Consider the following 18,425-nt stretch of genomic DNA (forward strand, 5'->3'; position numbering starts at 1 on the left):
TTTAGGAAAAAATAAATTGAGCTTTAAAAATTGTTTTGGGAAAGCCAACATTTTAAAAATAGTCAATACTATGAGACACAATTACTTCTCAAGGTACTGATGTCCAGTGTAAAATGTACCTTTTTAATAAATGGTAAATATAGAATAGTCTAGGAATAATTTGGCAAAATTATACCCAAGCCATATATACCAGAAAAATACCTCCATGTGTAATTGTTCTATAGCATTTGGTAAAATATTATATTCCTGAATTCCTCTACCCAATGCTGGAAATTTGATATTTCATTAGACTCGTAAATTCCATAGACTCAGAATAGTGATATGAAAAATGATATATATTTTCTACACATAAATATTTTCACGACACAATTTAAATACTGACACTTTTCTCAATATCCCCTTATAATTTATCATCTTATTATAGGCTAGACAGCCACATTCCCATGTAGCGCTTGGTGTAAGATCTATTAAGAAGTACAAACTTTGCCCTAGCCAGTCTGGCTCAGGGGATAGAGCATCAAACTGTGGACTGAAGGGTCCCGGGTTCAATTCTGATCCAGAGCACATGCCCGGGTTGCAGGCCCAATCCCCAGTAGGAGGTGTGCAGAGGCAGCTGATCAATGATTCTCTCTCATCATTGATGTTTCTATCTCCCTCTCCCTCTCGATTCCTCTCTGAAATCAATAAAAATATATAAAAAAAGAAGTACAAACTTTGATTTCATTTTGCTTGTTATCATAATATTCCTTGGGCAAACTGAGTTTAAAAGAAAATTGATAATTTTGATGCTTATTTTAAAAATATGAGTAATATCAGCCTTATTTTACAAATGAAATGAACCTTAAAGATAAATGAACTTGCTTTAGGTAGTATAGCCAATGTGCCAGAATGTACCTGGTGTACAGGTACACAATACCTAATTCCTATGCATTCCAAATGAACATCATTTTCCAGCCACATGAAATGTGACACATAATTAAACCAGTCATTGGTCATGTTACATGAGAAAGTCACCCAAAAAGCTTTACCTTAGCACCAATATGGAAAAAACAAAACCAAAAATTTATAATGATTCATTTATAAAAGTCTTAAAAGATACTTCTTTCAATTAAACTAATGGAAGACTCATATCACTGTTAGGATCTAATTACATTTAATGTCATCAACCACCATGAAATACAATAATCATCTGCCTAAGGAAAATGCATAAAGACTAAAAATGAATGGTGGTACAATAAATGCATTCAAACTTTAAGGCCGAAAAAGACAAACTGCATAGGGATGGTCACCATAGTTTCAAATTTAAGAAAATCGGCCTATGTGGGCTTCTAAGTCTAGGCATACATGTTGAATAAATGGGTCAGATTACCTGAAATTAAGAACATTTTGAGAGATCTGGCATGCATGTTCTCATAGGAATAAGTAATTGCTTGGATCTGTTGGAACATGATGCCTCCACGCACTGTTTAATCTATACCAGTGGTTCTCAACTGAGGAGAGACATTTAGCAACAGCTGTAGATATTTTTGGTTGTCACAATTGGGGGGTTGTTACCGGCATCTAGTAGGTAGAGACCACAATACTGCTAGATCCTACAATGCACAAGACAACCTCCCATAATGAAGAATTATCTGGCTCAAAATAGGAATCATGCCAAGGTTGAGAAAACCTGCCCTATATACCATGGCTTAGAACAAAAGACTTGAACAAAGCCAGGCCTAACTGGATAAATTCTTTTACCTCTTCTAGGTGGTTCTGAACAATCACTGGCTCAGCTCACATGTGACCATTCATGAATGTTTGCAATATGCTCAGAAGACTAGTCCCTACCAACAGACAGCTGTTTCCCATGTGTGACTTATCTTGTTTCAGTTATAATATAAACAGCTCATTTCAAAAAGCAAATAGCTTGACTAATTTTAAAGTTCCTGGTTTATGAGCAATAGATTCCACTTTAGGAAATCATTGATTAACAAAACCAAGCAATTAATTGATGCCAAGTGTTAAAAACTAAGTTGTTTATGTACACTGAGGGCTAACATCTCCCCATCAGAATTCCTATTTAATTGAAATTCCACAAGATTTCTAAGTAATTAGTGAATTTATTTATAGTCTTCATTTGAAAATCTTACATTTTCAACTTCTTTTCTTCCTCTTCTACTAGCTACAATATATTGAGTGTTATGTTCCAGGCACTGTATGAATTACTACAAATGAATTTTATAGTTATAACAATCCTACTTGGTAGGATAATAAGGTATTATGGCATCATTTTCCTTATTATTCTTCAAACTCAAGAAGTCTGAAGGAAGAAAAAGGGGGCTGAAAATAAAACATTTGACCATAGCACTCACAAGTCTCAATTCAATGTGAATTAATCTAGTACAATAAAAAGAAAAAAGCCAGGAGACGATCAATACTATTTACAATAATAGCACCACTTACTGAGTGCTTATTATATGCAGTTCATTGCCAAACGCTTTGATATATTGTTTCATTTAATCCTACCACCAGCCCTTGGTGTAGAAGATGTTGTTAGTCTCCATGTTACAGATGCAGAAACGGAGGCTTACTTTGATGAAAGCAAGAGGCACTCCTGGGATCTGTGCTCTGTCTGCCACTCCTGAGGGTCTACACCACGGGTTGGCAAACCATGACCCTTTGTTCAAATCTGACTTGCTTCCTCCCTTGTAAATAAAATGCTATTGGAACACAGCCATGCTCTTCCACTTATGCCTATGTTGCTTTTGTGCTACAAAAGCAGAATCGAGCAGTTACAACAGAGACCATGTGGTAAAAACCTAAAATGTTTACTATCTGACCCTTTACAGCAGGAGTTTGCTAACATCTGCCTGAACTCTTCCATAGTAAGTAATGTCTGCTTGACCTCAAGCTCCATATTGTTAGGCACTGGAGGTCCTTTACATACTTCTCCAGTTAGGTGGTAGCTTCACCTTCTTTAAGTATGACCCCTGCTTTTATTTTGATAGCCATCTTTAGGGCTAATACTATCTTTTTCTTTAGCAAAGAGTTTACCTGAATAATAGTGATGTTATGCAAATGAAACTTATTAAAACTGATTTCCTCACAGTCTGAAATCATTAAAAAGCAAAAACTAAATGCAAAAACACTTATTGATCTTCTACTGGGCACACATTATGTGCCAGGAATACAAAAATGAATAAAACACAATCTTGCCCTCAAGGAGTTCACAGATGAGCAGGGAAAACTGAGGTACACACATGACTTCCTAGGGCCTAGGCTCAGTGGCCTAGGATTCCAGGAAAGGAGTCTCCCAAGTCAACCAAGGCCTCAAAAAAAAAAAAGAAAAAAAAAAAAGACATGTGAAAATCCATTTCTGGGTTTAAGAAAATTCTGTTATTTAACTCATTATCTTGAGTTAAATAACAGAATTATGTCTGATTTGCTCAGTAAGTAACTGTTCAGACATAGAATGGTAGAGCTAAAAAGATTTACAAGCTCAGCCTCTTCAATTCACAGATGGGAAAACCAAGGGGTCTGTACGCGTACTGAGCAGCGAGAGGCGACGAGGTTGCCCTGGGTGCCTGGGAGCTGAGCATTAACCCACATGCGTTTTGGAGTGGGACCCTGCAGCCAGACTTGGAGCAACTTTCTGAGCCTTGGTTTCTTCATTTGCAATCTGGAGATCATATTTAATGGTCCTTGTGAGTAATAAGCAAGTTCATATATGTAAATCAAAGAGCAATGCCTGGCTCTTAGTAAATTTAGTATGAGTATATACTATGATGAAAATTAAAAATGAGGCAGGGAAATGAACTAAATCAAATCTTTAAGAGAGCCCCAATTCACCATGCTCCTGAGATCCCAGCTTGCTTGCACCCTAAATATAAATAACTTATGCCCTTCCCAGTGGGGATGGGTGGGAGGGGCTCACCATTCTTCTAGGTTTTTGTCTCAGACATAATAGAGTAACCTTTTCTTCTTCATTTCTTGTATCCCTGTTGTCTGGAAACATCTTTCTGACACCCCTTTCTGCGCCAATCCTACTGGCACCACCCTTGGCCAAGTACTGACCATCACACCAGATTACTTGACCTTGCTCAGCCCCACAGCAGCCCAGCTCACCTCCAACCAATACCCTGCGTCTGATGCACAGCTGATGCTGCAAGAGAAACCAAGATACTATTTTTACCATATTACTCACCTGATGAAGACTATGTCATCATTCTGAGTAGCACAGCCCTTTAAGTCCAGACACTTCTGTCTGTAATCTTACCTGACATTATTTCTAATCATATTAATACAGTCATATTAAAAGAGACCCGATTTCAAATCAAAACAGCAACACTTACTACCAGTGAGGCCCAGCACATGGCTTAATCCCTCTGAGGCTCAGTGTCCTTTTCTGCCAAGCTGAGATAAATAGGACCTCTCTCATGGGACTCTTGGGATGATTAAGTACGTAATTCCCATCCCTGGCAGAGCCTGGCATAGAGTAAGTGAATAAGAGTTGTTATTGTTATTATCTGAAAAACAGTACACGTCACTCCTCCCCACTTTTGTTCCTGTTCATGTGAATCCTTCCACTTAGGGTTTCCTCCCTTCTTCCTGCTGCCAATCAAATTCAGCATCCTCACACAAAGCCTTCTCCTGGGGCTTTAGGCCACACCGATCTCCTGCTCTGGTGAACTCACTCATAATTGGCATTTACCACCTTGGCCCTTAATCGGTGATTTTTACCCTGGGGTCATTTTGCGCACACACACACACACACACACACCTGCCCCCCGGGTCACTGGCAATGTCTGGGTATATTTTTGGTTGTCTCAACTGGGAGATGGGTATATTAACCATGTGTTTTATATTTTCTGTGTTTTATGATGCCCTGACTCCCTGAGGCCCTGAGAGGTTTCCCCTTTTAGGGCTAGCTAATTCCCAGAGACAGTGGACAATTTGCCTGCTGCCTTTCATAGGCAAAGCAACCAATCCAAAGCCTACACCCCAAACGCCTCCTTTGTCTAACTCTCACACACCAAGCTAATATTTCCTCTGTCCTAAATCATCCCAGGGCCAGGTACCTGACAACTAAAGACCAGCTCTGTAGCCCTATGCCAGTCTAAATCATTCCAACTGTTCAATCCTAACTTTGCCTACCCTGACCCTCCCATTCCTCCCCTGCAAATGCTCTCCCTTCTGTCCTGCCTCTGAATGACCCTGGTACTTCCCTCTGTGGCTGGCCCTATGTGGCAAGGTGCGCCTCCTCCTCTAGGAAACAATAAGTGATAAACTCTTCTTTCGAAGGCATTGTCTCTATGTCTGCCCCTTGCCACCTCTGACTGAAACAAATCCCAGGTACATTTTAAGACAGTGGATGCTATTAGTGGGTAGAGACCACAGATGCTGCTAAATATCCTGAAATGCATAGAACACCACTCCCCACAAACAAAGAATAATCAGTCCAAAATGAAACAGTCCTGAAGTTGAGAAACCTGACCTAACATGGCCCACACTGGGATCACAAGGCCTCCGGAAGCCCAGCTCTGCCATCCGTTCTATTGCTCAACCTGACCTGGGAAAAGGAGGAAGTCCCTGATTCCTGAATTGGCTGAACCACCAGGGCAATCAATATAATAGTTTAATTTGTAGTTATGGCTCTTTTAATAAATAAAAAAATCACTGAATGTTCAGCAAAAATGAAAATATTTCTTCTCAGTTACTATGTAAAGTTTAGTGCTAACAGCTTCTGGTGGGAAGGAAAAATCCATGATCGCTATTGGAGGGCTCTGAAGCAGCCCATTCATTTTCCTCTAGTGTGTCTGTCACTTGTGATGCGCTGTACCTCCCCACCGCCCAAACCAGTATGTGCTAAAAATAAAATAAAATAAAATAAAATAAAATAAAATAAAATAAAATAAAATAAATAAAGAAGTACATACTCTCTGTTTTTGAAGTTTCACAGTGCACATGGGCAGACCAAGGGGTCAGAAACTGAAACAGTCTACTTAACTTTGTGTAGCTCAGTTTTCCAAATTAGTTTGATCTTGAAATGTTTCCCATACCATCTATTTCCACCCAATGAAGCAAGTGCTATGTGGAACCCATTTTGGAAACAGCTCATTAAAGTTGACAAAAATCTCAACATTGAACTTTAGAACTTGAACTCTAAAGTTCCTCACACTGTAATCAGAGCTGCTTTGGGACACGGAACAGAGAGAAGCTGACACAGCCGCCCTCGACTTCGGAGGTCTCTGGCAGAAAGACAGCACCTGCTGGTCTCTGCTGGAATTCGGGCAGACCGAATTTCCAGATGGCACGAAGAAATTGTCTCTCCCACCTTATATCCTTGCATTGGTTATAACAGTACAGACTTCAACATATTTAGACCCCAGGCCAAAAAAGTATTACTCGTATTTTTCCACAAGCTATTGGGCTAATTTAAATTTTTGAGTGAGGAGGAACCAAATGACTTATGAATATACCTTGAATACCCATTAGGAAGAAAAGCAAGGGAGCCAATTAAGACCAAAGGTTATGGTGCAAAGTACCTCAATGTTCCCATCCACTTCCTCACTAGTCCCTAACCCATTCTAACATCTTCTATCCCTAAGTCACAGACAGGTTTGTTCATTTTTATAACTCTGTGACATCTATGAATATAGTTGACTCGCAGAGAACTGTGAATTCTGAAGAGGATCTGGTGTTCCTAGAGGACCTCAGCCCATCCATCCTTGCTTATGAGTGTGCAGCCTTCCTCTGCTGGGCAGGAGGAATGGCCATCAGCAAGGACTCTGGCCTCTAGAATAGCCTTCAGCAGATTGCTCTATAGCAGTGGTTGGCAAACTGTGGCTCGCAAGCCACATGCGGCTTTTTGGCCCCTTGAGTGTGGCCATGAAGTTTCAATTGTGCTGTATGTGCGCGCCTGCACACGGTATTTTGTGGAAGAGCCACACTCAAGGGGACGCAGTTTGCCGACCACTGCTCTATAGGGCTCGCCATAGCTCTGTGACCTGAACAGCCTGAAAGGCTCGGCTGAGTATGGGGGTGAGGACACGCACAGGCAGAAGCAGTGTAGCAGCAATGATTCTGCCATCTGTTCACCTAACGCAGGGGATCCCTCTACTTTTTCACCTTGAGATAAAATGACTATCATTTCCCCTGTCCTACAGGCATACAGCCATTCTCCCACCAATCATATCCACGGACAGAGAGCAGAGCACGGAGCGAGGAGACACTCACCTCCTTCCTCCCTTCGGAATGTGCAGGCCAGCACCATGGGTAGAAAAGCAGGACACCACCCTGTGTGTTCAATGTTCGAAAATGTTCCACATGCCTCCTGAATAGGCTCTGGCCCCTCTGGAAAAAGCAGCACTGTCCTCCTCCTATCCTTCACCCCCTTTCGCAAGAAGGAAAACAGAGGCCAGGCCTGAACGACTGTCTGAGGCCAATTTGTGCCTAATTCCCAGAGGGTGCTCTGTTTTCCTAACTTGCCCCTGGAGGCTAATTCCGTCTGTCTGGTAAACACTGCCAGGAATTGTACTCTTAGGATTTGCAATAAAAATAAGGCCTGTTTACTTTCTAAAATCATGGTAGAAATCCTCCTAGTACCTAGTTAAATCTTACTGTAATTTAGGCTATGATGTTTTCAAAGTAAATTTGTGCCGTTTCATTCATAGTGAATTATGCACTTTGAGCTAGTAACACACACGGACCCATATGTCATACTTATGGTTTAAAGGCTGAATGTCATTCCTGTTTGGTCCTCAACACTTGCTTATAGATGCCATGGTGAACTTCAGAACCATCAGCAATGCTAAGAAGGGAGCAAAAGGGACTATACACCTGATCCAATTCCATTGTAAACAGTTGCCTTTATTTAATACGTGATTATTAATGTCAGCACTAACTTCAACACTCCTATTGAAATAATTTGAATCTAAAAATGTTATATTCTTATTCATTTATGCATGGTGTAATGTAATTATTTAGTCAATATATATATTTCCCCAAACTAACTCTATTCTTGGTGTACCACACTCAAACACTCACATGAATAACTTAGAGTGTATTTGGCTATACATTATTGTCTCAAGCTGCTTGCTCTATTAGAGGTTTCATCATCTTCAAAGAATTAAAATGTGGGTTATAATAGAGCCTCTTATGATCTGATCTTTATATTTTAGAAATACAATAATCGCTCCACAATGTATTATATGTCATCTAAATGGAGTAGAGCAGAGAACAACTTTTAAACTGTGGTTCTGAAAAGCTCTGGGACCCTCTGGCACTCGGAGGGGGCAGGCCTGAACCAGAGCACTCCCCCTTTCACCTGGTTGGTACTTGGGGATCTTCTAAGATAACTGTTTTCTTCTTCCAAAGAATAACTCTTCCTTTGGTTATATGTTTCTTGTCTTTACTTTTATTTCTTGAATGTAGATGCTCCCTTTTGTATATGTTCCCCTCTTCTTGAAAATTTAACCTAAGCCTGCAGCCTAATGATTGCTACCCTCAGCAGGTACTTCAAGCTATTTCTAGTGTCTTACCCCAAGAAATCTACATTTTCATTCATGATTCAACCTCAAAGACCTGGGACAAGGATGGGCGGGGTCCAGGAGCTCACCATCTCTATTTCCACTGCAAAGGACTCAGCTGCAAATATTAAAATCTCTCCTTTTGTATCCAGTTTTACTTTGGGTAGTAGTGCTCTGACCACAGGCTGCTTAACAGTGCATGAATAATTCATGTCATGGCCAGTAGGAAATTCATTCTGGACAGGAAAACATGAGGGTGTTGGGCAAGGGAAGCCTTCACTGAGTGTTCATTTGGGGGATGACCAGCTTCTGTCTGGGGCCTGCTTGGTTTTTTGAGTGGGCTGGCGGACTGACTCACACATCAGGGAGTTACCGAAAATGGGAGAGGGTGATTCTTGAACACGGAGCACATCTGCCATGGTCCCTGTCACCAAGATCTGCTTCTCTATACATTCTTTCATCATGTGGAATAGTCTGGCTTATCAGACAAGTGACAGTTTCCAAATGTAGAAATAAAAGTTATCTACAGAATCTGTTGCACATGTGAGCCAAACACTCGCCCATAAACAGACTCTAAGTCTCTCAAGAAAGAACCTAATTCTGGTACATGCCTCCCTGTCAGAGACGGATGGTGGCTGGCTATGTGGCAGATTTCATCCCTCCCTCTGTGCCAGGAAACGCTGGTGCCAACTCTGACTGAGAACACCTTCAGGATCTGGAGGCCTTGCTACGGGGCAGCTCCCATGAATTCCAACCAACCAGTAATGCACTCGGGGCTTTTAAACGTTATTTCCTGTCATCAGAAGAATTGCACCTGGCTTTGCTTTCCCCTTTTCTTGCTTACTCCTCTATCTTTCTGCTCATGAACTTGGAGCAGTGCTACTGTTTGGAGGAGGTTGTTCTTGGACTTGAAATAACAGAAGAACTGAGGTAAGAGGGCCAGGAGCTCCCCCCACCAACAGCCACCTCTGGGGTTACGGCTTGTTTAGAAGATAATTATTGGATTTTATAATTACTTTTGTGGGTTGCAAAATAATTACTGTGGAGTCAAATCTCCATGTGCCAAAATAGCAGAGTGATTGCTCTGAAGTTCACAATAACAGCCAAGATGGTGAGGTCTTAGGCGGGGATTAGAAATCCAGGCTGTCTGTCAGATGCGCCAGCCGGAAGCCCCACTGGAAGGTCAGGGTGGGGGGTGGGGCAGCAAAGATGCTCCACAAACATGGTTCAAAGCAGTTGTTTCTTTGAAGCTGATTTTCTTTTAAAATCTGTCCCTCTGAGTCACTAGGGCATCAAGTAGCCTCTTAAAAAGACCGAAACTGCAATTCAGGTGAATAGCACAGACATGTGGTGGGTCCCTTTCAAGTCTAAGCTCAGACATGGTGCTAAGGCAGTTAGGGGGTAACATCTCATGATAGCAAATCTGTGATAGTGCAGGCTCAGAAAACGTTTTTTATAAAGACCAGAGAGGATTTTATAAATTTTCACGTAAATATTTCAGGCTTTGAGGGCCTCGGTTGTCACTCAGCTCTGCAAGTGGCTGTGCAAAGTCACCACAGACAATACGGGAATGACTGTGTGGCTGTGCTCCCCCAGACCTTGGATATGGATCTTGACATGTGAATTCATACAAGTGTCTTCTGTCATGAAATTGTACTCTTCTTTTGATTTTGGTCAACCATTGGGAATTGAAAAAAATTCTCAACCTGCAAAAACCAACAGAAGGCTCTTGGTCTGCAGCTTACCACTCCCTGATCTAGATGGGTTTAGGCGCCTCAGTAACATCTTCAGGGAAGAGAAGTAAACTCATTTTAGCGGTGGGAGAAACACAGGATAGAGGTGACCCAAGAGTGAGTAGAGGGGATCGGTGGTCCCTAAGGCTTCCTCATTCTCACCAAATACACTCTCTGCCAGTCATTTCATCTTCCACTTTTGAATAAATTGACAGTTTGCTTGGGGTGGTGGTTTTTGCCCAAATTGTCATAAAAGAATCATTTTCACATTTAATTACTAGTCTTTCACAAAACAACTAGTCTTTCTTGGAGGTTCAAATCTCAAAGGCAGCCAACCGTGGCTGGAGAGGAGGAACTAGAGGACAGTTCAGAGATGACAGCATGGGCAGGGGATATATGTAGTACTTTCAACAACAAAGATTTTTAAAAAATATCCTCCAGGGTGGTTATGATAGAAAACATAGGTAATAACAAGTATTGGAAAGGATATAGCTAAATGGGACTTCCATATATTCATTGCTGGTGGGAATATGTAGTGGTGAAACCAGTTTGAAAAGATCTGACAGTTCAAATGGTTAAACATGTTACCATATGGTCCAGCACTTCTACTACTAGGTATACATCCAAGAAAAATGAAAACAAATAACCACACCAAAACTTGTACATAAATGCTACCAAAATATTATTCTTAATAGCCCAAAAGTGGAAGCAACCCAAAAGTCCATCAACTGATTAATGAATAACCAAAATGTGTCATATCCATACAATGATTCAGCAATAAGAAGAAATGAAGTACTGATTTATGTTACAACATGGGTGAACCTTAAAGACCTTATGCTAAGTGAAAGAAGACAGGCAGGGGACCTATACTGCATGACTCTATGTATAAGAAATATCTAGAATAAGGAAGTCTATAAAAACAAGAAGTGGATTAGTGGTTACCTAAGGATAGCAGATATCAGAGAACTGGAGGGAACATGCTAAGGGGAACAGGGCTACTTTTTGGAATAACGAAAATGTTCTAACACTGATTATGGTGATGGATGCCCAACTCCGAATAGACTAAAGGTCACTGAATCGTACACTTTAAATGGATGAATTGTATGGCATGTGAATAATATATCAACAAAGCAACTAAACTCTAGTGACATTTTTCACAAAAATATATTTTAAAAAAACACACCTGAAATTTGTATGAAACCACAAAAGACCCTAAATAGTCAATGTAATCTTGAGAAAGAAGAGAATCACAATTCCTGATTTCAAACTACACTACAAAGCTACAATAATCAAGACAATATGACACTGGCATAAACACAGACCCACAGACCAATGGAACAGAATAGACAGCCCAGAAATAACCCCCTGCATATATGGTCAATTAATTTGCGCCAAAGGAGCTAAGAATAAACAATGGGGAAAGGATAGTCATTTCAATAAATGATGTTAGGAAAACTGGACAGCCACATGCAAGAGAATGAAACTAGATTCCTACTTACAACACACAAAAATCAACTCAAAATGGATTAAAGAGTTGAATGTTAAGTCCTAAAACTCCTATAAGAAAACATAGGGGTTAAGCTCCTTGACATAAGTCTTAGCAATGGTATTTTTTTATTTGGCAACAAAAACAAAAATAAACAAGTGGAACTGCATAAACTAAAAAGCTTCTGCACCCCAAAGAAATTCATCAACAAAATGAAAAGGCAATATTCCAAATGGAAGAAGATGTTCGCAAATCATATACATGATAAGGGATTAATATCTAAAATATATAAAGAACTCACACAACTCAATAGTAAAAAACAAACCATCATTAAAAAATGGACGGAGGAACTAAATAGATATTTTTACAAATAAGACATCCAAATGGCCAACATGAAAAGGTGCTCAACATCACTAATCATCAAGCAAATGCAAATCAAAGCCACAATGAGCTATCATCTCACACCTGTTAGATTGACTATAGATCAAGAAGACAAGAAAAGACAAGAAATAACAAGTGTTGTTAGGATGTGGGGAAAAGGGAACCCTTGTGCACTGTAATGTAAATTGGTGCAGCCACTATGGAAAATGACAGAGAGATTCTTCAGAAAATTAAAAATAGAAATATCATATGATGCAACAACCTTCACCCTTCTTAGTATATGTCCAAAGGAAATGAAAACAGGATACTGAAGAGATATCTGCACTCCTTTGTTCACTGCAGCATTATTCACAATAGCCAAGACACAGACACAATCTAAGCGTCCACCCCTGGATCAATGGATAAAGAAGATGTGGTGCATGTACACACAAGAAGATGTGGTCCATTCACAAGAAGGAAAGAAATCCTGCTATTTGCTACAACATGGATGAAACTTGAGGGTATTATACTAAGTGAAATTAGCCAGACAAAGGAAAACAAATACTGCATGTTATCACTTATATGTAGAATGTAAAAAAAAAAAAGTCAAACAGAAACAGGGAGTAGAAAAGTGGTTGCCAGGGACTGGGGGATGGGAGGTGAGGGGGCAGGGAAAATAGGGAGAGTTTGGTAAAAAGGGTACAAATGCTCAGCTATCAAATGAATAAGGTCTAATGTAAACATGGTGACTACAGTTGATAACACTGTTATATAACTGAAATCTGCTAAGAGAATGGAACTTAAATGTCCTCACCAATACATACATACATACATACATACATACAAATAAAGATAAGAGTTGAGGGATGCATTAATCAACTAGATGGGGGGAATCCCTTCACAATGTATATACATAGATCAAATCACCATGATGTACATTTTAAAAATCTTAATATTTTTGTCATTTATGCCTCAACAAAACTGAAATTAAAAACAAAAACAATAAATAGAAAACAATTTTAAAGCTACTTAAAAAATCCTCCAGAGAATCTTGTATTCCATCATAGAGCAAGACCCAACTCCTCAGCATGGTATCAAAAGCCTTTCATGGTTGACCTCTACCTATTCTTTGGGCTCCCTTTTATTATTCCCCATCTTATATGCTCTATCCAGTCATATCAAATCACTCTCCTGTAGTCACTTTAATAAATGGATACATCTTAATTAAATAGATTAATAATTAATAAGTTAACATGTATATTCATATGTTGAACACATTTTAAAATGTCTAATAGCTATGCACTGTTCCAGGAACTGAAAACGCAGCAGTGAAGCGGAGAGACAAGAAAGACCCTGCCCTCCTCTGGCCTCTGAACCTTTCTCTGCACATGCTCTTCATCTTGCCCAAGCGACTACCTCAGGCATCTTTGCCAGCACAATCCTATTCTCCCATCACAATTTAGCTCAATTGCCATCTCCTCCCACATGACCTTCTGTCCTTCTCTCTCAAGGAGATGGAGTTCCGACCTGTGAGTCCACAGCATCCTGAACCTACCCCCTCTATACACAGGAAATATGGCCCAAGACTCCCAGTGGATGCCTGAAACAGCAGATCGCACTGAACTCTATATACTGTTTTTTCCTATACATACATAACCTATGATAAAGTTTAATTTATAAATTAGGCACAGTAAGAGATTAATAATAATAACTAACATAAAATAGAATAATTATAACATTATACTGTAATAAAAGTTATGTGAATGTGGTTTCTCTCTCTTTCCCGCCCTCTCACCTTCCCTCCCTCCCTCTGATAACCTATCTGATGGAGACAGCTAACAGGCAGATAGCACATACAGTACAAAGACAACAAAGGGATGATTTGTTTCTTGGGTGGGATAGGGCAGGAGGACACAAGATTCCATCATGCTACTCAGGATGGCACACAATTTAAAACTTATTAATTATTTGTTTCCGGAATTTTCCATCTAATATTTTCAGACTGTGGTTGACGGGGTAATTGAAACCATGGATAAGGGGAGAATACTGTATAGCAATGTCCTCACTAGACTGCAAGTTTCTCTAAGGGCAGGAACTCATCCTTTATCTCTCTGTTTGCACATCAAATTCACTATAGGCATCAATTCTTGTTATGTGAGTAAACGAAAGACCATATTCTACCTTTCTTCTGGCCTTGGGCATAGAAAGAGTACAACTGTAAGAACAACCAGCACATTATTCCTTTCATGTGGTTCACTGCTAATGTTCTGGCTGAATGTTCCCCAGGCAGAAAATCTCTACTATTTATTTCTTCTTTCCCAACCCAACACCTGGATTCTTGTTTAGCTCCTGGTTCTCTGACCCAGAGCTTTGCAACTTTGGCCTCTTTGGTCTTTCCTATTCCCCCTTATCAACTTTTGGGCTGAAGGGAATCGCATCCCTTCTCCTACCCCTTGCTTTCTGGCCTTCATCTGGCTCCCCTGCATCTCACTGCCTTCATTACAACTGCCTACTTGGCACTGACCTTGAAGCCTTTGAAGGTGATTCCTAACTGGCTCACATTGCCCCCTCCTTTCAGACACTTTTAAACTCTAAATGCCTCCTGAAGTTAAAATGTTCATATTGTTCATATTAATTCGCAAACTACAGAAATGAATGTTTGGGGCTATGCCAGTATTGATCCCTCCCCCTTCCAATAACATTTTATGTATATATTTTTTCTATTAATCTTTAATCTCCTTTAGACATACAGATATATTTTAAGCTACAAATTTTCTAAATATTTTAAACATTTCTTTTCCTAAAGTAAGTGAATATTTACAGATGTTGTCTATTGCTGGGGTCCAATCCCAGCGGGTCCAGGGGTCCCCAAAGGTGTGGACGGAGTCGGCGAAGAAGGAATGACACGAAGACAGCCTTCAGTTGATCAGCAGCCTAGTCAGGACCTCTACCCAGGATCTCCAGCCAAAGTTCTGGTCGGAGTTCTGGTTAGGGACTGATGAGGATCTGATGTTTATTGTCTTGTTACATGCGTATTTATACCAGCCGATTTTAATCCTGTCAATTTCTATTACAAAGGTTAGGGCGTTTCTTATCTCCATTCCAGGGAGTAAAGATTATGTAGCTTAACTACCCGCCTGACACTTAATTAAGGGGTTGTATCCCCTCCCTAACCTCAGGGAAAAATCCCTACCTGGGGAAACAACCTTTCTCAGAGAGGTGACCTTGGTTAAAACACATGGCACTAAGGAGAGCAAACATATTAAGAACAATATGCTATATATGCCAGATCCCTTGAAACATATGCTGTGCAGATGTTTCTTTCCTGCAGTGACTGTGTCAAGCAGCAAGGATGGACCGGCTTCCGGCAGTCTATAAAGTGTCGGGAAGATATAAGAATGGAAGGGAAAACGACTAGTAAAATTACATATGAGGTCAAAATTAATAAGGCAAACTGGCTTTGAATTGCTGGTGCTTGAAAGTGTTACTGGGCCTCTTTATGTGTCTGTAACAGAAGAAAAGAATCCTGGTGTGTGTGTGTGTGGGTTTTTTTTTTTGACACTTACTGCTCAAGGTCTTGAAACAGACTTTCTTGAGCTGTAAGTGCTCATGGCTTCTGGGTCCTTTCTCTTGTCTGGTCCCTGCCTAGCACTGCCAGCAACGCCATCATAAAATCCCACTCAAATTTACTTCATCCTCATACAGGAGTGGGGAGAATGTGGGTGATGAGTCCATGGGGTTCATTACCGTGTTCTGTCTACTGTTGTATATGTGTAAACTTTTCCATAATAATAGTTGTTGGTTTTATTAAGGTAATGTGATCACTCCACCTCTGCTTAAAAACCCCTGGGCCACCGTCGGTGCTCACTGGATGAAATCTGAATTCTTTCATAAATTGTGTCAGGAATTTTCTGACCTCTCTCTTGCCCAAGGTGGTACCAACCACTCTTTCTACTTTCTGTCTCTAAAACAACACTTTCCTTTCTCAAACACTTAAAAATTCTGTGCATATATTTGTCTACCTGTCTACCTCCCTGTACTACAGTATAAGGTCTTTGAGAGCAAAGACCACACTGTCTTAGTGATATTTATATTTCCAATGTTTAACATGGCACATAAAAAATGCTTCACAAATATACTGCTGGGGAAAATGATAATATGCCCCAACATGTTTCCAGACTAATTCGTGTTATTTCCCCCCACATTCTACCTGCTGAACTTACCTACTTTCTCCCCAACACATGCTCTTTCACAGTTTAAATGGTCTGTGTACAGTTTTTTCCTTACTGAAATGCCCTTCCCTTGTTATCTGAGAAAACTCCTCTATTAGGTTCCAGTCCAAATATCACCTCCTCTGCGAAGCCCTCCTGCCTTACTCATACCATGATGGCTTCCTCCAATAATGTAGCAGTTCACTTTCCTGCTACTCTCACTAAAATCTAAACTCTTCAAAGGCAATAACTGGTTGTTGTACCTTTTGCGATTTTCCCTTAAGCTGAGAGGGCTCTGCATACATAAGCTGCTAATTTTACAAACTAATGTAAGAGAATCAACAGCTAGCTGTTTGAGTACACAGTCCTTTAATAACACTGTAAGAGCACAACTTCATTAGACTCTCCCTGCCTTGTACATGCCTTCTTTACACCCCTTCTTCACTTTTCTTCCCTACTATCTGAGCAAGGGTCTTTCTTTTCAGGGTTCCATACTCTGCCCAAGTTAGAGCTTTGCCCAGGCTTTCCTGATTTTAAGAAAGCAGTTCCCTGGCTGTGTCCTTTGCCTCAGGCCAAGTCCTCCATACCTGTCACTCTGATTCTGAGTCATACCCCTCGGACCCATGCAGACAAAATTCTCCAGTAACTACTTCCTTCAGCTATTAATCTTTCCTCTTCCTTGCAAGGATCTTACCTTGCCTATTTTTTTTCATTTTTACTCAACTGACAAAAAATGCTTAGTCATTGTAAATATAGATATACATGAGTACTTTTACCTAGAACATCCTGGTCATGATTGTTAAAACTTCAAAAAAAATAGTTTGACATGTGCAATGTTGAAGAGGCCCTTCCACAGTCTCACTTCTACTTCACTTGCCTTATTAGAAATAAATGTTTACCTGTTAAGTGCAGAGTAGAATTAGGTGCTTTCACCTGGACCCAATCCAAGGACGTTTAATTACCGAAGAGGCCAAGCAGGGCAGAATAATAGCAGGAGGAAAACACTCGACACAAAATTGGACTTGGCGGTAACAATACAAATGATAGTAATCACAGCTAATATTTCTCCAGCACTTTCTTTTGCCAGGCTAAGTGCTTTGTACCAATTACCTCATTTAATCCTCACAACTCCATGCGGTAAATAATGCTGTGGTATCCTAAAGTCACCCAGCTAGCGAGTGGATGAGCCACTATTTGAAAATAGGCAGCGAGGTTCCAGGATCCAGCTCTGAGCCTCCATGAGGGACAGGTTCTGTGAGCAGCTCTGACACCCATGGTGGTTGGAATTTGGATTGCTCACCTAATCTTTATGCACCTCAGTTGTCTCATCTGCAAAATGAGGGGTCTCACTCACAAAAACTCATAAGGCATTCTCTTCTAAAAGGCTGTCTTGTTGATAAACCCTACAGTCAGAGTAACAGAGAAGTATTATGGTACATTGTCATTCCAAAAATTCGTATTGGAATACATTAGAAAACTTGTCAAATAGTTATATCCCTAAAACAAAATTTTGAAATGCAGCTAGTGGATCAATAAATTAATACATTTGTATACAAATATTTAAAGCTAGAAATCATATTTAGTGAAATGAAGACAACCCTGAAATATTGATAAATTACATGTAAAACAGCACTGAGGCTCAGCCTGAGTGGCTCAATGGTTGAGCACCTGAGCATTGACCTATGAACCAGAAGGTCCCTGTTCTATTCCCAGTCAGGACGTATGCCTGGGTTGCAGGCTCAATCCCCAGTAAGGGGCATGCATGAGGCAGACAATCAATTACTCTCATCATTGATATTTCTATCTCTCTCTCCCTTTCCCTTCTTCTTTGAAATCAATAAAAATATGTTTAAAAAATTTTTTTTAAAGCACTGAGTAATAGTAGCCCCATCTTGTTTCTGAATTTATTTATGATTAATTACTACTTTTTAAGTGTACTGCTATAAGACAGGCTTCAAAATATTTCTGAAAACTGTTTTAAAACTCTTAAAATGTTTTACTTATTTTAAATTACATCTTAAAATGTAATTATTAATAATGTTATAATTCCTATGACACTTTCTCACTATTAATAAGCTCAAAAGGATTTCAAATGAGAATAGAAAATGTTTATGAAATTATATAC

At 40.0% G+C, this 18,425-nt stretch overlaps 1 protein-coding gene across 7 annotated transcripts in view; it reads right to left on the reverse strand.

Annotated features, from left to right (window-relative positions):
• The window catches only part of PHACTR1 (phosphatase and actin regulator 1), a 523,468-nt gene that overhangs the window by 214,474 nt on the left and 290,569 nt on the right, over nt 1–18,425 (reverse strand). The gene's annotated exons all lie outside the window — the stretch shown is intronic.

This window comes from Myotis yumanensis, unplaced genomic scaffold, assembly GCF_028538775.1.
Source record: "Myotis yumanensis isolate MYYU_CA2020_CCGP unplaced genomic scaffold, mMyoYum1.0.hap1 SCAF_2, whole genome shotgun sequence".
NCBI lineage: Eukaryota > Metazoa > Chordata > Mammalia > Chiroptera > Vespertilionidae > Myotis > Myotis yumanensis.